The sequence below is a fragment of the Pleurodeles waltl genome, unplaced genomic scaffold (assembly GCF_031143425.1).
Source record: "Pleurodeles waltl isolate 20211129_DDA unplaced genomic scaffold, aPleWal1.hap1.20221129 scaffold_345, whole genome shotgun sequence".
Classification (NCBI taxonomy): Eukaryota; Metazoa; Chordata; class Amphibia; order Caudata; family Salamandridae; genus Pleurodeles; species Pleurodeles waltl.
The window spans coordinates 9,835-24,919 of NW_027150051.1; the positions used below are offsets into that span (position 1 = coordinate 9,835).

At 48.7% G+C, this 15,085-nt stretch overlaps 5 non-coding genes across 5 annotated transcripts; all 5 read right to left on the bottom strand.

Moving 5' to 3' along the window:
* Nucleotides 1-1,305: 1,305 nt before the first annotated feature.
* Nucleotides 1,306-1,378, bottom strand: TRNAV-CAC (transfer RNA valine (anticodon CAC)). Its single transcript has one exon. It is a non-coding gene; the product is annotated as a tRNA-Val (tRNA).
* A 3,510-nt stretch (nucleotides 1,379-4,888) lies between these two features.
* Nucleotides 4,889-4,961, bottom strand: TRNAV-CAC (transfer RNA valine (anticodon CAC)). The gene has a single exon. It is a non-coding gene; the product is annotated as a tRNA-Val (tRNA).
* Nucleotides 4,962-8,052: 3,091 nt separating this feature from the next.
* TRNAL-CAG (transfer RNA leucine (anticodon CAG)) lies at nucleotides 8,053-8,164 on the bottom strand. Its single transcript has 2 exons — nucleotides 8,127-8,164; nucleotides 8,053-8,098 (listed from the first exon to the last, which is right to left on the bottom strand). It is a non-coding gene; the product is annotated as a tRNA-Leu (tRNA).
* A 314-nt stretch (nucleotides 8,165-8,478) lies between these two features.
* On the bottom strand, nucleotides 8,479-8,551 carry TRNAV-CAC (transfer RNA valine (anticodon CAC)). Its single transcript has one exon. It is a non-coding gene; the product is annotated as a tRNA-Val (tRNA).
* Nucleotides 8,552-12,061: 3,510 nt separating this feature from the next.
* TRNAV-CAC (transfer RNA valine (anticodon CAC)) lies at nucleotides 12,062-12,134 on the bottom strand. The gene has a single exon. It is a non-coding gene; the product is annotated as a tRNA-Val (tRNA).
* Between the last annotated feature and the right edge of the window lie 2,951 nt (nucleotides 12,135-15,085).

The following is a 15,085-nucleotide window of genomic DNA, read 5'->3' on the forward strand; positions in this document are numbered from 1 at the left end:
AAGCAGGGCCATTTGGAGGCTCTCTCTCTCTAAGCGTGCCATAGCAATTGATGTTTTCTGTCAAGGATTTTTTGTTTGTCTCTAGCAAGGCAAGAGGTAGTCAAAATGCCCTGTGCCAGTGAGCTGAACTAGGGCACTGATGTGAAAAGCAGACCCTTTCTGGTAGTTGTAACCCGCTGCAAGTCATGGACCCTTGCACCTTAGACTTCCCAACCAGAAGCACTGAAGGGCCTGCTAGCTCTTGAGCCAGAGGAGCATGCCTCTTGGATTCAAGCACACTTGCTCGATCAGCGCTCGATTAGGCTCGATCAGGCGAGATTTATATTAGTGGCTCATAGGCCTGAAACACTCACCTGGGAGACGCAGGGTGGCTGATTTCCCGGAATGGCCCTTGATGGGGAAATCACCTCCTTTCCCCCGCCTCATTTCAGAATTGTGTGCTAGTCGCAAGACAGTGTTCAGGGGTTCATGGGTACTGCCTATTCCCAGCTGCCTCTCTGTCTTCTTCATGTAAATTGCAAGTCACGAGGAGGCACCATTGCCAATATGCTCCGCCCACCTAACCAAGAAACCTAGTTTGAGCTTGTCTGCCTGTGTTGTTGCAGGGGCAGTGTCTTCTTTGCCCAAAAGGTGGCAGGAGAGCCTCACTTCAAACAATAGAATCAACTGCTTAAGTAGAAACCAGCATGGTAGTTACTGTCATAAAGTGCAGCTCTAACAGAAGGTGTGCCTGAGACGCCCCTTCCAGTAATACACAGAATTTTGATTGAGGGCCCAGCCGATGGGTTGGTGGATTTCTCCTCACATGCCACAGCAGCTTCCAAAGATAGTGGTGTGAGGAGCTGGCTCTGCAAGCAGAGCAAGATTTAAGGGAAGAAAATACACCTGTCAGAAGTGGGATTTGAACCCACGCCTCCATGAAGAGACCAGAAGGCTCAGCTTCACTGAAGATCAAGCTCTCTTGAGTCTGGCACCTTAGACCACTTGGCCATCCTGACAGCCAAAACAGTGTGCAGGTCGGACTCTTCAGTCTGCACTTGTTGATTTTGCCGCTTGCAATGTTCCTATCAAAGTCACAGCTTTAAAGGCCCCACAATATAACATGGCCAAGAAAAAAAAAAAAAAACAGAACAAGAAACAATGCACATGCACGACCACCGAGGGATGCAGATAACTTTTTAGCGTCCTGCAATAGTAAAGCACGTTTTACACAGGTCACAAGTTTTTAAAGGTCATTTCTGTCTAAGTGTGCATTGAGAGAGCCTGAGGTTTTAGGGAGCAAACACAAAAGCTGCTGCTGTCAAGTGTTTCTGCCCGGTCTCGAACCGGGGACCTTTCGCGTGTGAGGCGAACGTGATAACCACTACACTACAGAAACAAGCTTGCTGGTTTGACTGAAGGAGCACAGTTCCCCTCATATGTTTGCACGATTTCCTCTATACTTTATCAGCAGTTGCTTGGAATGCGAGGGGTAAGTGTGAAAATTGCAGCGGTGTCAGCCAGCATGCATACACTCAGACGTCCTGAAAAATCCCACAGCTGCGGGCAGAGACAGACAAATATCTGATGCCTAAATGCCAGGAAGGAGAGCCTGTGAAATCATCACACAGGGTGCACTGAGAGCAAGCAGGAAGGAATCCAAGGCATTGTAATCCATTTTTCGCCTGAGGCAAAAAATATGTTTTGCGCAACAATGCTTCGAGTGGAATGAGAAATGTTGAGGGGTTGTGTATTTTGAGCAGGATTTGATTGTTTTCCGCTAAAATGGGCTTGTCCGGGATTTGAACCTGGGACCTCTCGCACCCTAAGCGAGAATCATACCCCTAGACCAACGAGCCTGGGCACAGAAATGCAACGGCTCCGACCCTGCTCGGAGGGTTGGTGACAGAGAGTGGGAGACTACATCCCAAAGCAAGAAACTGCACATGGTGCTCTCTTCTGCAGTACGACTAGAGTCATTTGCATGGTCTTCATCGAACATGACATAAAAAGCCTCTATCCTTTAGACATTTTGGCCCAGATTTACAAGAAAATGACTAAGCGCGACGCTGTGCCAAATTTGCAAGCCCCACGCGCCGTCATTTTCAAAATGCAGGGAAGCGCCGTATTTAGTAGAATACAGCGCACCCCTGTGCTTCACCCTGCGCCAGCTCTAAATTAGCTGCTGAGCGCCAACGCAGCAGTTCTTGCACCATGGTACAAGGATGACTGCGTTGAGGGGGAAATTGTTTTTGTGCAGGAAGGGACACCTTCCTGCCCAAAAAAAAAATCTTCAATGGTGATTTGCTCTTACTTCTATGTGTGCTGCAGAATGCATCACACATAGAAAGAGCAAAAACAAGGAGAAATGAAAAAATTTCTCCTCAGTGCGCCACTCTAACGACACCCCTGGGATGGCGTTGGATTTTGGTGCTGACGCAGATTTACGCCAACTCCTAAATCTGGAGCAGCATCAAAATGCTATGGTGTTGCTGTGGCACACTCCCAACAACACCCATTGCACGCCCCTTCCAGGGAACGCGCTGCGTGCTAAGGGGCCGTATTTACAAGGTGGTGTTAAGCCACAAAAAGTGGCTGAACGCCATCTTGTAAATACCGCGCAGTGCATAGTGCCACGGGGGCGTCACTAAAAGTGATGCTCCGGTGGCGATAGGACCTTGTAAGTCTGGCACTTTATTTGCTCAAGGTGTGTGTTCTTGGTGAGGGCAGGAAAGCTATTTTCGCTCTCGTACCTTCCTTCCTTGGCTGGCTTGAATGCTGTAGGCTCAGGCTTCATTGCAAAGGTCAAACAGTGAGCAACTGACTGCCGTAAGCTGGCGCAACTCCTCTTGGTGAGCTGTGACAGATGCCCCAGGAGCGTAGTACCTCACGATGGTGAGGGATAGACACAGTCTCTTTTATCTCAGCTTGCCTGTCAGGTGAGGCAGGAAATGCAAATACTGTGAAAAAGCCCAGCGTCTCGAACCAGGGACCTTTCGCATGTGTGGTGCGCATGATAACCACTACACTAGATAAACAGACACACTTGCCGGCTTGCTTCATGTGGCTATGCATTGTACTGGAACCACCACACTATGGAAACAGACACACCTGCTTGCTTTATGTGGCTATGCATTGGACTGGGATGCAAGGATGAGGGCCAATGTTCATGACGCTCAAAGCTGAGCCTTCCGGAACACGATCTCTTCCCTTGGAAGAAAGGAACTGGGATCACTTTCATTCCAAGAGGTGATTTCAGAACTGGACCCGAAATTACCATGGAGAAGCACTGTGCATTTAATGTTCCTACGAGCACTGCTGCTCCAGCACAGAAAAGCAGTTGCAAAGAAATCTCGCATACCTTCATGATGCTGAACCGTCTCGACGCCAGTATAAAGCATGTATTGCATTGCAACATGACATCTTACAAGAGTGAAAAGCAGAAATACTCCTGTTTAAAACACAGACTGAACCTATAAAGGTAGGGGTTTGTCTGGGATTTGAACCGAGGTCCTCTCACACCCGAAGCGAGAATCATACCCCTATACCAACTAGACTCCCGCTGCATAATCATTTGAAACATCTTCTGAAGCGTCTTTCCGAAAAGCAGGGCCATTTGGAGGCTCTCTCTCTCTAAGCGTGCCATAGCAATTGATGTTTTCTGTCAAGGATTTTTTGTTTGTCTCTAGCAAGGCAAGAGGTAGTCAAAATGCCCTGTGCCAGTGAGCTGAACTAGGGCACTGATGTGAAAAGCAGACCCTTTCTGGTAGTTGTAACCCGCTGCAAGTCATGGACCCTTGCACCTTAGACTTCCCAACCAGAAGCACTGAAGGGCCTGCTAGCTCTTGAGCCAGAGGAGCATGCCTCTTGGATTCAAGCACACTTGCTCGATCAGCGCTCGATGAGGCTCGATCAGGCGAGATTTATATTAGTGGCTCATAGGCCTGAAACACTCACCTGGGAGACGCAGGGTGGCTGATTTCCCGGAATGGCCCTTGATGGGGAAATCACCTCCTTTCCCCCGCCTCATTTCAGAATTGTGTGCTAGTCGCAAGACAGTGTTCAGGGGTTCATGGGTACTGCCTACTCCCAGCTGCCTCTCTGTCTTCTTCATGTAAATTGCAAGTCACGAGGAGGCACCATTGCCAATATGCTCCGCCCACCTAACCAAGAAACCTAGTTTGAGCTTGTCTGCCTGTGTTGTTGCAGGGGCAGTGTCTTCTTTGCCCAAAAGGTGGCAGGAGAGCCTCACTTCAAACGATAGAATCAACTGCTTAAGTAGAAACCAGCATGGTAGTTACTGTCATAAAGTGCAGCTCTAACAGAAGGTGTGCCTGAGACGCCCCTTCCAGTAATACACAGAATTTTGATTGAGGGCCCAGCCGATGGGTTGGTGGATTTCTCCTCACATGCCACAGCAGCTTCCAAAGATAGTGGTGTGAGGAGCTGGCTCTGCAAGCAGAGCAAGATTTAAGGGAAGAAAATACACCTGTCAGAAGTGGGATTTGAACCCACGCCTCCATGAAGAGACCAGAAGGCTCAGCTTCACTGAAGATCAAGCTCTCTTGAGTCTGGCACCTTAGACCACTCGGCCATCCTGACAGCCAAAACAGTGTGCAGGTCGGACTCTTCAGTCTGCACTTGTTGATTTTGCCGCTTGCAATGTTCCTATCAAAGTCACAGCTTTAAAGGCCCCACAATATAACATGGCCAAGAAAAAAAAAAAAAAACAGAACAAGAAACAATGCACATGCACGACCACCGAGGGATGCAGATAACTTTTTAGCGTCCTGCAATACTAAAGCACGTTTTACACAGGTCACAAGTTTTTAAAGGTCATTTCTGTCTAAGTGTGCATTGAGAGAGCCTGAGGTTTTAGGGAGCAAACACAAAAGCTGCTGCTGCCAAGTGTTTCTGCCCGGTCTCGAACCGGGGACCTTTCGCGTGTGAGGCGAACGTGATAACCACTACACTACAGAAACAAGCTTGCTGGTTTGACTGAAGGAGCACAGTTCCCCTCATATGTTTGCACGATTTCCTCTATACTTTATCAGCAGTTGCTTGGAATGCGAGGGGTAAGTGTGAAAATTGCAGCGGTGTCAGCCAGCATGCATACACTCAGACGTCCTGAAAAATCCCACAGCTGCGGGCAGAGACAGACAAATATCTGATGCCTAAATGCCAGGAAGGAGAGCCTGTGAAATCATCACACAGGGCGCACTGAGAGCAAGCAGGAAGGAATCCAAGGCATTGTAATCCATTTTTCGCCTGAGGCAAAAAATATGTTTTGCGCAACAATGCTTCGAGTGGAATGAGAAATGTTGAGGGGTTGTGTATTTTGAGCAGGATTTGATTGTTTTCCGCTAAAATGGGCTTGTCCGGGATTTGAACCTGGGACCTCTCGCACCCTAAGCGAGAATCATACCCCTAGACCAACGAGCCTGGGCACAGAAATGCAACGGCTCCGACCCTGCTCGGAGGGTTGGTGACAGAGAGTGGGAGACTACATCCCAAAGCAAGAAACTGCACATGGTGCTCTCTTCTGCAGTACGACTAGAGTCATTTGCATGGTCTTCATCGAACATGACATAAAAAGCCTCTATCCTTTAGACATTTTGGCCCAGATTTACAAGAAAATGACTAAGCGCGACGCTGTGCCAAATTTGCAAGCCCCACGCGCCGTCATTTTCAAAATGCAGGGAAGCGCCGTATTTAGTAGAATACAGCGCACCCCTGTGCTTCCCCCTGCGCCAGCTCTAAATTAGCTGCTGAGCGCCAACGCAGCAGTTCTTGCACCATTGTACAAGGATGACTGCGTTGAGGGGGAAATTGTTTTTGTGCAGGAAGGGACACCTTCCTGCCCAAAAAAAAAATCTTCAATGGTGATTTGCTCTTACTTCTATGTGTGCTGCAGAATGCATCACACATAGAAAGAGCAAAAACAAGGAGAAATGAAAACATTTCTCCTCAGTGCGCCACTCTAACGACACCCCTGGGATGGCGTTGGATTTTGGTGCTGACGCAGATTTACGCCAACTCCTAAATCTGGAGCAGCATCAAAATGCTATGGTGTTGCTGTGGCACACTCCCAACAACACCCATTGCACGCCCCTTCCAGGGAACGCGCTGCGTGCTAAGGGGCCGTATTTACAAGGTGGTGTTAAGCCACAAAAAGTGGCTGAACGCCATCTTGTAAATACCGCGCAGTGCATAGTGCCACGGGGGCGTCACTAAAAGTGATGCTCCGCTGGCGATAGGACCTTGTAAGTCTGGCACTTTATTTGCTCAAGGTGTGTGTTCTTGGTGAGGGCAGGAAAGCTATTTTCGCTCTCGTACCTTCCTTCCTTGGCTGGCTTGAATGCTGTAGGCTCAGGCTTCATTGCAAAGGTCAAACAGTGAGCAACTGACTGCCGTAAGCTGGCGCAACTCCTCTTGGTGAGCTGTGACAGATGCCCCAGGAGCGTAGTACCTCACGATGGTGAGGGATAGACACAGTCTCTTTTATCTCAGCTTGCCTGTCAGGTGAGGCAGGAAATGCAAATACTGTGAAAAAGCCCAGCGTCTCGAACCAGGGACCTTTCGCATGTGAGGTGCGCATGATAACCACTACACTAGACAAACAGACACACTTGCCGGCTTGCTTCATGTGGCTATGCATTGTACTGGAACCACCACACTATGGAAACAGACACACCTGCTTGCTTTATGTGGCTATGCATTGGACTGGGATGCAAGGATGAGGGCCAATGTTCATGACGCTCAAAGCTGAGCCTTCCGGAACACGATCTCTTCCCTTGGAAGAAAGGAACTGGGATCACTTTCATTCCAAGAGGTGATTTCAGAACTGGACCCGAAATTACCATGGAGAAGCACTGTGCATTTAATGTTCCTACGAGCACTGCTGCTCCAGCACAGAAAAGCAGTTGCAAAGAAATCTCGCATACCTTCATGATGCTGAACCGTCTCGACGCCAGTATAAAGCATGTATTGCATTGCAACATGACATCTTACAAGAGTGAAAAGCAGAAATACTCCTGTTTAAAACACAGACTGAACCTATAAAGGTAGGGGTTTGTCTGGGATTTGAACCGAGGTCCTCTCACACCCGAAGCGAGAATCATACCCCTATACCAACTAGACTGCCGCTGCATAATCATTTGAAACATCTTCTGAAGCGTCTTTCCGAAAAGCAGGGCCATTTGGAGGCTCTCTCTCTCTAAGCGTGCCATAGCAATTGATGTTTTCTGTCAAGGATTTTTTGTTTGTCTCTAGCAAGGCAAGAGGTAGTCAAAATGCCCTGTGCCAGTGAGCTGAACTAGGGCACTGATGTGAAAAGCAGACCCTTTCTGGTAGTTGTAACCCGCTGCAAGTCATGGACCCTTGCACCTTAGACTTCCCAACCAGAAGCACTGAAGGGCCTGCTAGCTCTTGAGCCAGAGGAGCATGCCTCTTGGATTCAAGCACACTTGCTCGATCAGCGCTCGATGAAGCTCGATCAGGCGAGATTTATATTAGTGGCTCATAGGCCTGAAACACTCACCTGGGAGACGCAGGGTGGCTGATTTCCCGGAATGGCCCTTGATGGGGAAATCACCTCCTTTCCCCCGCCTCATTTCAGAATTGTGTGCTAGTCGCAAGACAGTGTTCAGGGGTTCATGGGTACTGCCTACTCCCAGCTGCCTCTCTGTCTTCTTCATGTAAATTGCAAGTCACGAGGAGGCACCATTGCCAATATGCTCCGCCCACCTAACCAAGAAACCTAGTTTGAGCTTGTCTGCCTGTGTTGTTGCAGGGGCAGTGTCTTCTTTGCCCAAAAGGTGGCAGGAGAGCCTCACTTCAAACGATAGAATCAACTGCTTAAGTAGAAACCAGCATGGTAGTTACTGTCATAAAGTGCAGCTCTAACAGAAGGTGTGCCTGAGACGTCCCTTCCAGTAATACACAGAATTTTGATTGAGGGCCCAGCCGATGGGTTGGTGGATTTCTCCTCACATGCCACAGCAGCTTCCAAAGATAGTGGTGTGAGGAGCTGGCTCTGCAAGCAGAGCAAGATTTAAGGGAAGAAAATACACCTGTCAAAAGTGGGATTTGAACCCACGCCTCCATGAAGAGACCAGAAGGCTCAGCTTCACTGAAGATCAAGCTCTCCTGAGTCTGGCGCCTTAGACCACTCGGCCATCCTGACAGCCAAAACAGTGTGCAGGTCGGACTCTTCAGTCTGCACTTGTTGATTTTGCCGCTTGCAATGTTCCTATCAAAGTCACAGCTTTAAAGGCCCCACAATATAACATGGCCAAGAAAAAAAAAAAAAAACAGAACAAGAAACAAGAAACAATGCACATGCACGACCACCGAGGGATGCAGATAACTTTTTAGCGTCCTGCAATAGTAAAGCACGTTTTACACAGGTCACAAGTTTTTAAAGGTCATTTCTGTCTAAGTGTGCATTGAGAGAGACTGAGGTTTTAGGGAGCAAACACAAAAGCTGCTGCTGCCAAGTGTTTCTGCCCGGTCTCGAACCGGGGACCTTTCGCGTGTGAGGCGAACGTGATAACCACTACACAACAGAAACAAGCTTGCTGGTTTGACTGAAGGAGCACAGTTCCCCTCATATGTTTGCACGATTTCCTCTATACTTTATCAGCAGTTGCTCGGAATGCGAGGGGTAAGTGTGAAAATTGCAGCGGTGTCAGCCAGCATGCATACACTCAGACGTCCTGAAAAATCCCACAGCTGCGGGCAGAGACAGACAAATATCTGATGCCTAAATGCCAGGAAGGAGAGCCTGTGAAATCATCACACAGGGCGCACTGAGAGCAAGCAGGAAGGAATCCAAGGCATTGTAATCCATTTTTCGCCTGAGGCAAAAAATATGTTTTGCGCAACAATGCTTCGAGTAGAATGAGAAATGTTGAGGGGTTGTGTATTTTGAGCAGGATTTGATTGTTTTCCGCTAAAATGGGCTTGTCCGGGATTTGAACCTGGGACCTCTCGCACCCTAAGCGAGAATCATACCCCTAGACCAACGAGCCTGGGCACAGAAATGCAACGGCTCCGACCCTGCTCGGAGGGTTGGTGACAGAGAGTGGGAGACTACATCCCAAAGCAAGAAACTGCACATGGTGCTCTCTTCTGCAGTACGACTAGAGTCATTTGCATGGTCTTCATCGAACATGACATAAAAAGCCTCTATCCTTTAGACATTTTGGCCCAGATTTACAAGAAAATGACTAAGCGCGACGCTGTGCCAAATTTGCAAGCCCCACGCGCCGTCATTTTCAAAATGCAGGGAAGCGCCGTATTTAGTAGAATACAGCGCACCCCTGTGCTTCCCCCTGCGCCAGCTCTAAATTAGCTGCTGAGCGCCAACGCAGCCGTTCTTGCACCATGGTACAAGGATGACTGCGTTGAGGGGGAAATTGTTTTTGTGCAGGAAGGGACACCTTCCTGCCCAAAAAAAAAATCTTCAATGGTGATTTGCTCTTACTTCTATGTGTGCTGCAGAATGCATCACACATAGAAAGAGCAAAAACAAGGAGAAATGAAAACATTTCTCCTCAGTGCGCCACTCTAACGACACCCCTGGGATGGCGTTGGATTTTGGTGCTGACGCAGATTTACGCCAACTCCTAAATCTGGAGCAGTATCAAAATGCTATGGTGTTGCTGTGGCACTCTCCCAACAACACCCATTGCACGCCCCTTCCAGGGAACGCGCTGCGTGCTAAGGGGCCGTATTTACAAGGTGGTGTTAAGCCACAAAAAGTGGCTGAACGCCATCTTGTAAATACCGCGCAGTGCATAGTGCCACCGGGGCGTCACTAAAAGTGATGCTCCGGTGGCGATAGGGCCTTGTAAGTCTGGCACTTTATTTGCTCAAGGTGTGTGTTCTTGGTGAGGGCAGGAAAGCTATTTTCGCTCTCGTACCTTCCTTCCTTGGCTGGCTTGAATGCTGTAGGCTCAGGCTTCATTGCAAAGGTCAAACAGTGAGCAACTGACTGCCGTAAGCTGGCGCAACTCCTCTTGGTGAGCTGTGACAGATGCCCCAGGAGCGTAGTACCTCACGATGGTGAGGGATAGACACAGTCTCTTTTATCTCAGCTTGCCTGTCAGGTGAGGCAGGAAATGCAAATACTGTGAAAAAGCCCAGCGTCTCGAACCAGGGACCTTTCGCATGTGAGGTGCGCATGATAACCACTACACTAGACAAACAGACACACTTGCCGGCTTGCTTCATGTGGCTATGCATTGTACTGGAACCACCACACTATGGAAACAGACACACCTGCTTGCTTTATGTGGCTATGCATTGGACTGGGATGCAAGGATGAGGGCCAATGTTCATGACGCTCAAAGCTGAGCCTTCCGGAACACGATCTCTTCCCTTGGAAGAAAGGAACTGGGATCACTTTCATTCCAAGAGGTGATTTCAGAACTGGACCCGAAATTACCATGGAGAAGCACTGTGCATTTAATGTTCCTACGAGCACTGCTGCTCCAGCACAGAAAAGCAGTTGCAAAGAAATCTCGCATACCTTCATGATGCTGAACCGTCTCGACGCCAGTATAAAGCATGTATTGCATTGCAACATGACATCTTACAAGAGTGAAAAGCATAAATACTCCTGTTTAAAACACAGACTGAACCTATAAAGGTAGGGGTTTGTCTGGGATTTGAACCGAGGTCCTCTCACACCCGAAGCGAGAATCATACCCCTATACCAACTAGACTGCCGCTGCATAGTCATTTGAAACATCTTCTGAAGCGTCTTTCCGAAAAGCAGGGCCATTTGGAGGCTCTCTCTCTCTAAGCGTGCCATAGCAATTGATGTTTTCTGTCAAGGATTTTTTGTTTGTCTCTAGCAAGGCAAGAGGTAGTCAAAATGCCCTGTGCCAGTGAGCTGAACTAGGGCACTGATGTGAAAAGCAGACCCTTTCTGGTAGTTGTAACCCGCTGCAAGTCATGGACCCTTGCACCTTAGACTTCCCAACCAGAAGCACTGAAGGGCCTGCTAGCTCTTGAGCCAGAGGAGCATGCCTCTTGGATTCAAGCACACTTGCTCGATCAGCGCTCGATTAGGCTCGATCAGGCGAGATTTATATTAGTGGCTCATAGGCCTGAAACACTCACCTGGGAGACGCAGGGTGGCTGATTTCCCGGAATGGCCCTTGATGGGGAAATCACCTCCTTTCCCCCGCCTCATTTCAGAATTGTGTGCTAGTCGCAAGACAGTGTTCAGGGGTTCATGGGTACTGCCTATTCCCAGCTGCCTCTCTGTCTTCTTCATGTAAATTGCAAGTCACGAGGAGGCACCATTGCCAATATGCTCCGCCCACCTAACCAAGAAACCTAGTTTGAGCTTGTCTGCCTGTGTTGTTGCAGGGGCAGTGTCTTCTTTGCCCAAAAGGTGGCAGGAGAGCCTCACTTCAAACAATAGAATCAACTGCTTAAGTAGAAACCAGCATGGTAGTTACTGTCATAAAGTGCAGCTCTAACAGAAGGTGTGCCTGAGACGCCCCTTCCAGTAATACACAGAATTTTGATTGAGGGCCCAGCCGATGGGTTGGTGGATTTCTCCTCACATGCCACAGCAGCTTCCAAAGATAGTGGTGTGAGGAGCTGGCTCTGCAAGCAGAGCAAGATTTAAGGGAAGAAAATACACCTGTCAGAAGTGGGATTTGAACCCACGCCTCCATGAAGAGACCAGAAGGCTCAGCTTCACTGAAGATCAAGCTCTCTTGAGTCTGGCACCTTAGACCACTTGGCCATCCTGACAGCCAAAACAGTGTGCAGGTCGGACTCTTCAGTCTGCACTTGTTGATTTTGCCGCTTGCAATGTTCCTATCAAAGTCACAGCTTTAAAGGCCCCACAATATAACATGGCCAAGAAAAAAAAAAAAAAACAGAACAAGAAACAATGCACATGCACGACCACCGAGGGATGCAGATAACTTTTTAGCGTCCTGCAATAGTAAAGCACGTTTTACACAGGTCACAAGTTTTTAAAGGTCATTTCTGTCTAAGTGTGCATTGAGAGAGCCTGAGGTTTTAGGGAGCAAACACAAAAGCTGCTGCTGTCAAGTGTTTCTGCCCGGTCTCGAACCGGGGACCTTTCGCGTGTGAGGCGAACGTGATAACCACTACACTACAGAAACAAGCTTGCTGGTTTGACTGAAGGAGCACAGTTCCCCTCATATGTTTGCACGATTTCCTCTATACTTTATCAGCAGTTGCTTGGAATGCGAGGGGTAAGTGTGAAAATTGCAGCGGTGTCAGCCAGCATGCATACACTCAGACGTCCTGAAAAATCCCACAGCTGCGGGCAGAGACAGACAAATATCTGATGCCTAAATGCCAGGAAGGAGAGCCTGTGAAATCATCACACAGGGTGCACTGAGAGCAAGCAGGAAGGAATCCAAGGCATTGTAATCCATTTTTCGCCTGAGGCAAAAAATATGTTTTGCGCAACAATGCTTCGAGTGGAATGAGAAATGTTGAGGGGTTGTGTATTTTGAGCAGGATTTGATTGTTTTCCGCTAAAATGGGCTTGTCCGGGATTTGAACCTGGGACCTCTCGCACCCTAAGCGAGAATCATACCCCTAGACCAACGAGCCTGGGCACAGAAATGCAACGGCTCCGACCCTGCTCGGAGGGTTGGTGACAGAGAGTGGGAGACTACATCCCAAAGCAAGAAACTGCACATGGTGCTCTCTTCTGCAGTACGATTAGAGTCATTTGCATGGTCTTCATCGAACATGACATAAAAAGCCTCTATCCTTTAGACATTTTGGCCCAGATTTACAAGAAAATGACTAAGCGCGACGCTGTGCCAAATTTGCAAGCCCCACGCGCCGTCATTTTCAAAATGCAGGGAAGCGCCGTATTTAGTAGAATACAGCGCACCCCTGTGCTTCCCCCTGCGCCAGCTCTAAATTAGCTGCTGAGCGCCAACGCAGCAGTTCTTGCACCATGGTACAAGGATGACTGCGTTGAGGGGGAAATTGTTTTTGTGCAGGAAGGGACACCTTCCTGCCCAAAAAAAAAATCTTCAATGGTGATTTGCTCTTACTTCTATGTGTGCTGCAGAATGCATCACACATAGAAAGAGCAAAAACAAGGAGAAATGAAAACATTTCTCCTCAGTGCGCCACTCTAACGACACCCCTGGGATGGCGTTGGATTTTGGTGCTGACGCAGATTTACGCCAACTCCTAAATCTGGAGCAGCATCAAAATGCTATGGTGTTGCTGTGGCACACTCCCAACAACACCCATTGCACGCCCCTTCCAGGGAACGCGCTGCGTGCTAAGGGGCCGTATTTACAAGGTGGTGTTAAGCCACAAAAAGTGGCTGAACGCCATCTTGTAAATACCGCGCAGTGCATAGTGCCACGGGGGCGTCACTAAAAGTGATGCTCCGGTGGCGATAGGACCTTGTAAGTCTGGCACTTTATTTGCTCAAGGTGTGTGTTCTTGGTGAGGGCAGGAAAGCTATTTTCGCTCTCGTACCTTCCTTCCTTGGCTGGCTTGAATGCTGTAGGCTCAGGCTTCATTGCAAAGGTCAAACAGTGAGCAACTGACTGCCGTAAGCTGGCGCAACTCCTCTTGGTGAGCTGTGACAGATGCCCCAGGAGCGTAGTACCTCACGATGGTGAGGGATAGACACAGTCTCTTTTATCTCAGCTTGCCTGTCAGGTGAGGCAGGAAATGCAAATACTGTGAAAAAGCCCAGCGTCTCGAACCAGGGACCTTTCGCATGTGAGGTGCGCATGATAACCACTACACTAGATAAACAGACACACTTGCCGGCTTGCTTCATGTGGCTATGCATTGTACTGGAACCACCACACTATGGAAACAGACACACCTGCTTGCTTTATGTGGCTATGCATTGGACTGGGATGCAAGGATGAGGGCCAATGTTCATGACGCTCAAAGCTGAGCCTTCCGGAACACGATCTCTTCCCTTGGAAGAAAGGAACTGGGATCACTTTCATTCCAAGAGGTGATTTCAGAACTGGACCCGAAATTACCATGGAGAAGCACTGTGCATTTAATGTTCCTACGAGCACTGCTGCTCCAGCACAGAAAAGCAGTTGCAAAGAAATCTCGCATACCTTCATGATGCTGAACCGTCTCGACGCCAGTATAAAGCATGTATTGCATTGCAACATGACATCTTACAAGAGTGAAAAGCAGAAATACTCCTGTTTAAAACACAGACTGAACCTATAAAGGTAGGGGTTTGTCTGGGATTTGAACCGAGGTCCTCTCACACCCGAAGCGAGAATCATACCCCTATACCAACTAGACTCCCGCTGCATAATCATTTGAAACATCTTCTGAAGCGTCTTTCCGAAAAGCAGGGCCATTTGGAGGCTCTCTCTCTCTAAGCGTGCCATAGCAATTGATGTTTTCTGTCAAGGATTTTTTGTTTGTCTCTAGCAAGGCAAGAGGTAGTCAAAATGCCCTGTGCCAGTGAGCTGAACTAGGGCACTGATGTGAAAAGCAGACCCTTTCTGGTAGTTGTAACCCGCTGCAAGTCATGGACCCTTGCACCTTAGACTTCCCAACCAGAAGCACTGAAGGGCCTGCTAGCTCTTGAGCCAGAGGAGCATGCCTCTTGGATTCAAGCACACTTGCTCGATCAGCGCTCGATGAGGCTCGATCAGGCGAGATTTATATTAGTGGCTCATAGGCCTGAAACACTCACCTGGGAGACGCAGGGTGGCTGATTTCCCGGAATGGCCCTTGATGGGGAAATCACCTCCTTTCCCCCGCCTCATTTCAGAATTGTGTGCTAGTCGCAAGACAGTGTTCAGGGGTTCATGGGTACTGCCTACTCCCAGCTGCCTCTCTGTCTTCTTCATGTAAATTGCAAGTCACGAGGAGGCACCATTGCCAATATGCTCCGCCCACCTAACCAAGAAACCTAGTTTGAGCTTGTCTGCCTGTGTTGTTGCAGGGGCAGTGTCTTCTTTGCCCAAAAGGTGGCAGGAGAGCCTCACTTCAAACGATAGAATCAACTGCTTAAGTAGAAACCAGCATGGTAGTTACTGTCATAAAGTGCAGCTCTAACAGAAGGTGTGCCTGAGACGTCCCTTCC